The sequence below is a fragment of the Electrophorus electricus genome, chromosome 10 (assembly GCF_013358815.1).
Source record: "Electrophorus electricus isolate fEleEle1 chromosome 10, fEleEle1.pri, whole genome shotgun sequence".
NCBI lineage: Eukaryota > Metazoa > Chordata > Actinopteri > Gymnotiformes > Gymnotidae > Electrophorus > Electrophorus electricus.
In genome coordinates this window covers 7,162,091-7,170,623 of record NC_049544.1, presented here as the reverse complement: position 1 = coordinate 7,170,623, position 8,533 = coordinate 7,162,091, and the positions used below count along the sequence as shown (strand labels likewise).

Genomic DNA, 8,533 nt, shown 5'->3' with positions numbered 1-8,533 from the left:
TCATTAGACATTAAAGTCTCTAACATGCCTTTTTCATAAAGTCATCTCTCCATTCTCTCCATTTCAGCTTTGTCCAGGAAACAATTGTCCCCTGTTCAGCTTTTCCCATCTCACATGCAAATCTGTCCAGCACATTCAGAATAACCTTTGGCCTCTTAGACACTTTACAAATTTACTCCTTAACTGCTCACTGACTTGTGATTGGTGGCCTTGTCTAGGCAGATTTGTGGTTGTGCCATGTTCTTTGCATTTCCTAATAACGAATTAAGTTTGTCTGGTAACAAACTTTACCACCTCTAGATGGTAACTGGTTGCACAGAAAATGCACAAAACTAAGGTGTTTTCACAGCAATAGAGGTGAATTCTTATGTAGTCACAATTTTTATGTTTTTTATGTGTGAATAATTTTGCAAACTTGATTTCCCTTAGACTTCACTATTATGGACTATTTGGTGGATTCCTGACATTTCCATGTAACACATCAACAGGTAAATAAAGTTCAAGGGGGTGAATACTCATACAAGGTACTGTAGTTCTATAATCACCAAACTAATTAAAATAAATTTTAAAAGCAAAAACAGATTTTAAACAAAACCAGTTATTGTGTATTTGCATTTCACAGAAACGATTTATTTACTGAATGTTACAGAATACATTACTGGATACCCTAAGACATATACAGACACCAGTATGCATGCATGTCTGTTTTACCCTTTTAATACTTTCCTTTGATGAGCTTTGCATTTTCTATAATACTGACAAAAAATAATAGTGGACAAAATGGATTCAAAGTGTATTTATTGTCATTTCACCACACACTGTGAGTTCCACTACACCCCATCATTTAGACAACTACACAGATTTTTGCGAAAAACAAAGCAAAAAAAGCAAATAATTTATATGCAAACATTTTCAAATGTGAGGACCATTGTCTTCTTGGTACAGTAACACAATCTATTTGTTTAAAATGTGTTACTAACTTAAATGTGTTAAAACATTAGATTTCAAATAAATACATACATTATCAATGCCATTTAGTCATTTTATTACCAAATACACTTAATTAATGAAGGAATCAAAATTGTTAAAAAGCCATTTTGTTAAAAAGGATTTATTATGTTCAGTTATTTTCTAATAAAATTGATTATTTGAGGTGTGATGGAAATGCCATTTGTTCATGACTTTTATGAAAAACTCAAATCACAATATTCACTTGTGATGCAAGTGTCCACTTTCAGATCTTCTTACTAGTAAAATTTATTAAACTATAGACTGTGAAAAGTGTGTTTTGAGAGACCTTTTTTCACAAGTTTCACAAGGCCTAAAGTGCCCAAAGTTGTAGATTCACCCATATTCAAGAGCTCAAGTGAATGTTATGGTTTCACCTGGTTTTATATTAAACTCCAAATAAACACTTTATATGCTGATCTACAAATTTCTTGTTTCCTTTTGCTGACCTTTATGTTAATCCACCAACAACAGGAATATAGCAGCCCAGATACTGCCATGTGTGCCATGTCAATACTGCCATCAAGGTCCCTGTGCTACAAAATGAGGCCACAAAACGGGCTGATATGTCAATATGACTCTCTCTCTCTCTCTCTCTCTCTCTCTCTCTCTCTCTCTCTCTCTCTCTCTCATGTTTATGTTTGTCTCTTTGTCTTTTCCAGCATCAGTATAGGTATAAAAGTATGTTTATTAATAATTGAAATGCAATGTTTTGAAAGTTGTAATTAATGCTAATTGTAGGCTATCTTATCTTAAATTAAGCTCTTTAATGATTCTGAGAGTTTAATGTCAGAGTCACAGTTATCACTATGTATGAAACTCTCTGAAATTACGTTCAGGGCTTGGCCTAATGGACACTCACTAACATAGATATGATGAAGGCTTGTTAAACATGCACAGTTCAGTAATGAGGTTTATCACTTATCAAGTCCACTGGGGAAGAATTCCTGAGATCCTGAGTTTCATCATTTATAGTGCTTGAGATATGGAGTGAGTACTTTCTAAAAATAACAGTAAACTGAAATGTGAAAGCTTGCATGTACATGAGTGATCCATCCAAGTAAGACAAACAACAGCCAAGCACATGTCTGGCGAGGTGTGGTGGTGATAAACTGGTGCTTGAGAGCTAAAAATATTCAAAAACACACTTATTAAAGGCTGGGTCATATTGGAAAAGATGTACTCCCTTAACAGTGGCTTCCACATCACACTGTATGGCAAACTGAAGGTGAAGTCTTAAGCTTATGTCAGACTGTATGATGCAAAGCTGCTGACCATATACATTCTGTTATTGGCTCTCACAGGCCACCTACACAGTGTCAGACTTCAGAAAGCAATTACATGGAAGTGAATCTTTGTTGTTACTTTACAGACTTACAGACTTACTTTATTCTGATTATATTCATTGTAATTAAGTATAATGCGCTTAAGCAACTGGACAGAAAAGAATGGGTTCATCCTTAGAGTTGGCTCTCCATAAAACTAATTTGTGACCACTTTAGTGCAAATAATAGACAATTACTTCCCTTCTTCTACCCAATTCTAGTGTATTTTGTCCAACTAACTGTGTTAGTTATTAGCAGTTACCACCTGCAGTCTGAATCCCCTGTATATAACGAGGCCAAATAACCTTTCTTTGAGAAAAACATATTTTTCCAAATTCTGCTCACCTGAAGTCTTAGGTAAACTGAATGCAAATGGAGGCTATTTCCCACTGCTTAATTCTATGTACATGAACTGAGGCCCAGGATTGGCCCCCGTCACTGTAAATCATCGGTACAGAGGAAGCTCTCACCTGGAGAGCAAGGCCAATTGAACTTCTTTCAGACTTTTAGCTATGGCATTGTCAGGATTCACACTCAGGTTCCGGTGAAAGTACACAAGTTTGATTTGGCCAGATGTTACCTTCCCTTTCATTTAATCATCTCTGATCTTTTCCAATATTACATCAATATCAATGTCTTCCAAAACTTTAACAAAACTTGTGTTTTCACTCTTACCCCTCTCTATCTGTCTTTATGTCTCTGAGTGGAATGATGTTTTCATCCCTCCACCCCATGCTGCTCTAGACATAAACACCCGGTTAGCTATTGGAACGTGAATGCATTCTTTGGGGAAAAGCAGTTTTTTTGTTTTTTTTTTAATTTGGTACTTAGTCATTTACTACATGCTGGAATGATGGTTTTATCTGATGTACTTACTTAAAGTATGTAAAATAACAACATTAACAATGCAACATAACACAACATCAGAAATAACATATTGCTTTTGGCCAGGATGAAAGGTTTTGCCATGCAGTCAAACCAAATATAAAGCTGGTTTGCTGCCATACTGACATGTTAAATAACATTTATTGCACTAAATTGTTCAGTAGTCTTACTCACTAATCTTAATATTTACCTTCCTAGGAATTTTATTCAGCATCTGAAATAATTGCAAAAATATGATGTCCACTAAAAAAACTGCAATTGGAATAATAGGAGTGAGCTATGTACTTCTCTTAGTAAAAACATTGTTATTCTTACAACATGAGAGTGGCACAACATCTGCTATGTTGAGATTATAAATATAAACTCAGATTATATGTTTATTTTCACTGGTCACTCAAGAACACATTCAATCCCAAAGAAACAAGTCATTGAACATGATGATCTTGTAGTGATGTGCTTTTAATATAGCAGCCTAAAAGCAGTCGTATAATTATATAGCTCTAGTTAAATTTGTGTTTTAGGAAATAAATTAAATTATTAATTTTATAATTCTGTTAGTGACAGTGTAGAAATACAGAGTAACAGAGTGTAGAAACACAGGTATCACAGAAAGATGGTCTTTGATTTGCTACCTCAGGGACCATTTTAATACTTCCAGTATAGTTAGTTATACATGCGAATTGTGTGAACTGCTGCAACAAATAATTCCCATATTAGAGGCTATAAACTGTGCGAACAACGTTCTAATTCTGCTAATGTTACAGAGAAATTAAAGTTTCATGTATCCAGGTGCAGGAAAACCCAATGAGAACAAAACTCTGGCCAATAATAACATTTTTGTATAAATCAACTTGAGTTGAACAATGGTTTGACCGAATTTTTACAAGTGAGTTCTTGTTTTGTATGAACCAGTAGGCCTATCTTTCTTTAATGATAAGTTATATTAGTTACACTAAAAAGTAAAGGGCTTGTTTGAGAATCAAAAAGAGTGCTTGCAATTCAATTGAAGGCTAAGTATATTATTGTATAGTGTATCTTTTGTCCTCTTCCCAAACCTTACAATTTGACCTTTGTTTAACATGTTGACGTTATAGTGACCTTGACGTGGTCACTATAACAGCTAAAGACTTAATCTAAAATATGAATAGGTGAATGTCACCAGAGGGACCAGATTGATCACATTTGTCCATAACATTCAGGTAACACTCTCCATTCACATTGGCTGTCCATTTACAAATCTTCAGTCCTGCAGATACCAAGTAGGCATTTCTACTTTTTCTACTCTACTCTAATTGTTACCTCCTTATAATTTATTTTCTGCAGTCTAATAAACAAACTCAAAGTGAATGCAAATACAAGTTTAAACTGTTGTAGGAAGTGCTAACAAAATGCCTCTAGGCCTATCTATTAGCATTGACTTTATTTTCAGGAATACGACAACCGCAACATTATCTGTCAGAACCTCTCATCTGGGCTATTGCGAACTTCAACCGCTTTCTTGTTAGTCTCGTCAGTTTTTCTTTTCTTTTTTTTCTTCCTATTTTGGCGTTTAAGCGTCTAGGCACAGAATAAACAGAAACTGGCACTCACTGTCACTGCGCTGTTAGAAGAACATCCAGTTGCACTAAGGTATCCACTATCGTGAAATCTTCATTAGTGTGAAGAAATAAACTCTCTCCTTTGAAACGTTGTAGCGTTGTATAAAGACTTCAGTCTTGCCTTCCACACATTGTTTCGCGCGCTCTCTGCAAGCCAGAAAGCTGGACATCGCACTTTGCATCTCTCGCGCCTATTTCTCGCGCATTAGATACACACACACACACACACACACACACACACACACACACACACACACACACACACACACACACACACACACACACACAAATTTCAATTGTGAAGAGGAGATCAAGTTGTATACATCATGCACAAAAGGAAAAATAAAATGTAAAAATAACATCGGATTAAGTTAGAGTTTCTCTGCCGTGAAGAATTGTGTGATAGTGTTTCTATGTATATAGTAAATATATAATTGATATTTTATAATAAAACGTATGACAACCCTGTTCTACTTTCCTTTTGACAGTTCTATCTGAGTTCTGTTTCTCAAGTATTCGTGCTGCAAAACAGTAGTTTTAGTTAAAAGACGTTAAATGAAATTTCATCACATCTAACAGATTTTAAATAGAGCATATACATATAACGAAGCTACAGAAACTGTTGCGATTTAAAAAAAAAAAAGCTCCGCAAGCAACGTAAATAAGTCTGATCCTGTCAAATCATTGCAATATATATTTTACATCAATAACGTGCTTCACAATATTTCACGTTAGATTTTTATTCAAACGTTGTGAAGTACAGACTTGAAGTTCCATGGCAGAAAACGTTAATCTATGTGGACCCTAAGTGCAATGAACATCACTCTTCCCAACCTTTATTTTTATAAGGCTTGAAATAGAAAAAGAAGAATCAGAGGCTTGGCCTATCTTTGTGCTCTTTGATGCCATGTGCCTCTGCTGCTTGAACTCACGGAGCAGAAAAACTAATATTCAAGGTTTTTAAAAAAATAAATATAAAAATACTGTATAGCTGTGGAAATACATAAACATTATTTCTAATAATGTTTATTCAAAATTTGCATAGTCAAGGGTAATGTAACAGGATTAATATTCATTATGTTGTCACCACATTTTTATTTTCTGAATGTATTCCTTAGATTTTCATCCTTATTATCATTTATTTTGAAAAAAAGTATTTCAGTTCAGAAGCCTTCCTGTGTGCTGCCGCATGCCAGGAGGAAAAGTTCCGCTGAGGCACCTGCTAGTTTGGCAGGAACATCTATTTTGTCCCTTTTTCAACTCGCTTTAATGAACTTGATAGCTCTGAAGGATAACCGCCACTGGTCTCATGTCTCATGTCCAATACTTGATTTGTCAAAAGTTATTTTACCACTATCGGACTACAGAGATCACATTCGAACTGAACATAAATGTGGGTCAGTCATAGCTCACAGTCAAGTTGTGTGGTGTTGCCTAACATGCTTCACCTTAAAATGTGTAAATTACAAAGGACAGTAACGAACGAGGCTGCTGACTGCCTCTAAGCTTGCCTCTAAGCTTGCCTCTAAGCTTGCATAAGTGAAAAAAGAGACTGATCAATCATGATCGGTGGAAAACCCTCTGCAGGCATACAGTTGCAAGGGGAGAGAGAAACAGGAGGGAATGATAATTACATCACTCCCATATGTTATGTTCACAGTTGATGTGCACTGGACTACCTCTTGTCATTTATTTGTGTATGATTGATTAGCTTATGATATGGAGTATGTCACATCCTCTTATACATGTCTTGTCATGACAGATGATTTTTAATTCTAATGGAACCCTGCAACTTGGAAAGACATTCTGTCTACTTGTAAATCATTTTACATGAGTACACAAACGACGAGGCTTATGCCTTACTTTACTTAGAAACGAGATTGCATTAAAAAAGCCATAGAAGCCCTCATGTTGTTGAGAGGTGATGTTTTAATACTATAACTGTGCTGTGAAGGTCAGAATAATAATGTAGAGATGCCAAAAAACAGGCACTAGAGGGCAGAGTGGTATATCGTTGTGAAACAGCTATATTTATAAAGACCTTGAATCTGCAGACCATGCATATATTTATCACAGTATGCTGATCCAGAAATTGACTCACGTGCTTCTGAATGTAATGAACTGAACCATTACAATTTAATAAAGTAGTAAGTCCTCTTAGTTAATTATAATGTCTGTGCAGTGAAAATGGAAAAAAAATCTGACATAAATTTGAGTGTCTCTCTTTTCCAGGGATGGAATAATTAACCTACACAAATCCTTCATTTGAGCAAAATTAGAAATAATATTATATACTTGGAGAACACATTTAAAAACAACCATAGTTTACCAAAGTGCTTTAAATTCACTAAAATAAAGATATCGTTAGGGAAAAATGTATGGAGTGAAAGACATGCAACTAAGGTAAATGCATTCAAGTCAAAAGCAAGGAAAATGCAAAGTTTCTAAAATTTTAAATTCAAACAAGACTGCACTCATAAAAAACCAACATGCTCAGATGGCCTCATACACCAGTGAGAAAAGGTGAAAGTTACAAGTGAAATTAAATCATTCAAAAGCAAAGCTCCAGAAGTCCAAAAATAGGCTGGATTTAAAATTTTAAAATTATTTGGTAAAATGTATCCAAAGTAAAACATATCACCTACAGATATGTTTACTTTAATGTTTTTATGTTAAGGTTTGAGAGTGAATTTACTAATGAAAAAAATTGCATTAAAATGTACTTCATTGTCTATAGTAAAAACTAATCATTAGGTTTTTTTCTCAGTACACTCAAATGTAGAATATATATATTTTTGACTCACTATGGTAGTTAACTGTTGCACACATGTAGTCAAAAACCGCTGGTGTGGGTCTGTATTTTTGTATATGCACAAAATGGCTCAATTGTGACTATATCTTCAGATGTATCTCTAGATTTACATTTGCATTTAAATGCAAAGCTCTGACAACAATCAGCTTTGAACTTGGAGTATAGTTAAATAAAACTTTATTACCTATTACATAATTTCAGATGTTCTTTATACACTGTCAGGCTTTTATTCATGTTAATAACAATATGACACATAGTATACACTTTCTCATTTCAGTCTTTCCAAAACTTGATTTTGCTGACATTAAAGTTAGCTCACAGCCAGAGGTTAACTCTAGACCTGAGAATTGGAATTAGTGGGTTCTAGAATCTGCCAAGCCTGCAGTCCCGCAGTGTGCCAAGGTCCATATTGCTTCCATCTGGTGAGTAAACCAGTTTCAGACAGAGCCAACCACACATTATTGAAAATGTTATTTCCTATGTCAAAATGTTGAATTCTTCCACACAAGAAAACTATGCTTTAAATGTGTTTATAACACTCTGCAGCTTACTCTGATCTTTGAACTAAGGATAATTGATCTTAACATAATGATGGAGTCATGCAATGATGATCTTTAACAACACATTGAAGTTAAACAAAAAATTGAAGACTTGCTTAAATATATGACCCTAAGGACATTTAATTATTTTTTATTTTATCCCGGTTTTCTAAAAAATATATTGTCTGTTATTTATTTTTATTATTGGTAGTTAGTAAAATACATGAGGAACAAAATCAGTTATGTGTTGATATTCAAAAGAGGTATAAGCATTAAAATGACTCTAATTTGAACAATTGTGTCATATGCCCATTGGAATAGCACTTAGGTCAAGGAAACTGACCTGCTCTGGTAGAGACCAAGAAT

General features: G+C 34.6%; 1 protein-coding gene across 1 annotated transcript in view; it reads right to left on the bottom strand.

Moving 5' to 3' along the window:
* Nucleotides 1-4,999, bottom strand: part of kcnj14 (potassium inwardly rectifying channel subfamily J member 14) — a 14,492-nt gene extending 9,493 nt beyond the window's left edge. The window contains exon 1 of the mRNA XM_027006711.2: nucleotides 4,809-4,999. The gene's annotated coding sequence lies outside the window, so the exon portion shown is untranslated. The remainder of the gene's footprint in view (nucleotides 1-4,808) is intronic.
* Nucleotides 5,000-8,533: the final 3,534 nt, after the last annotated feature.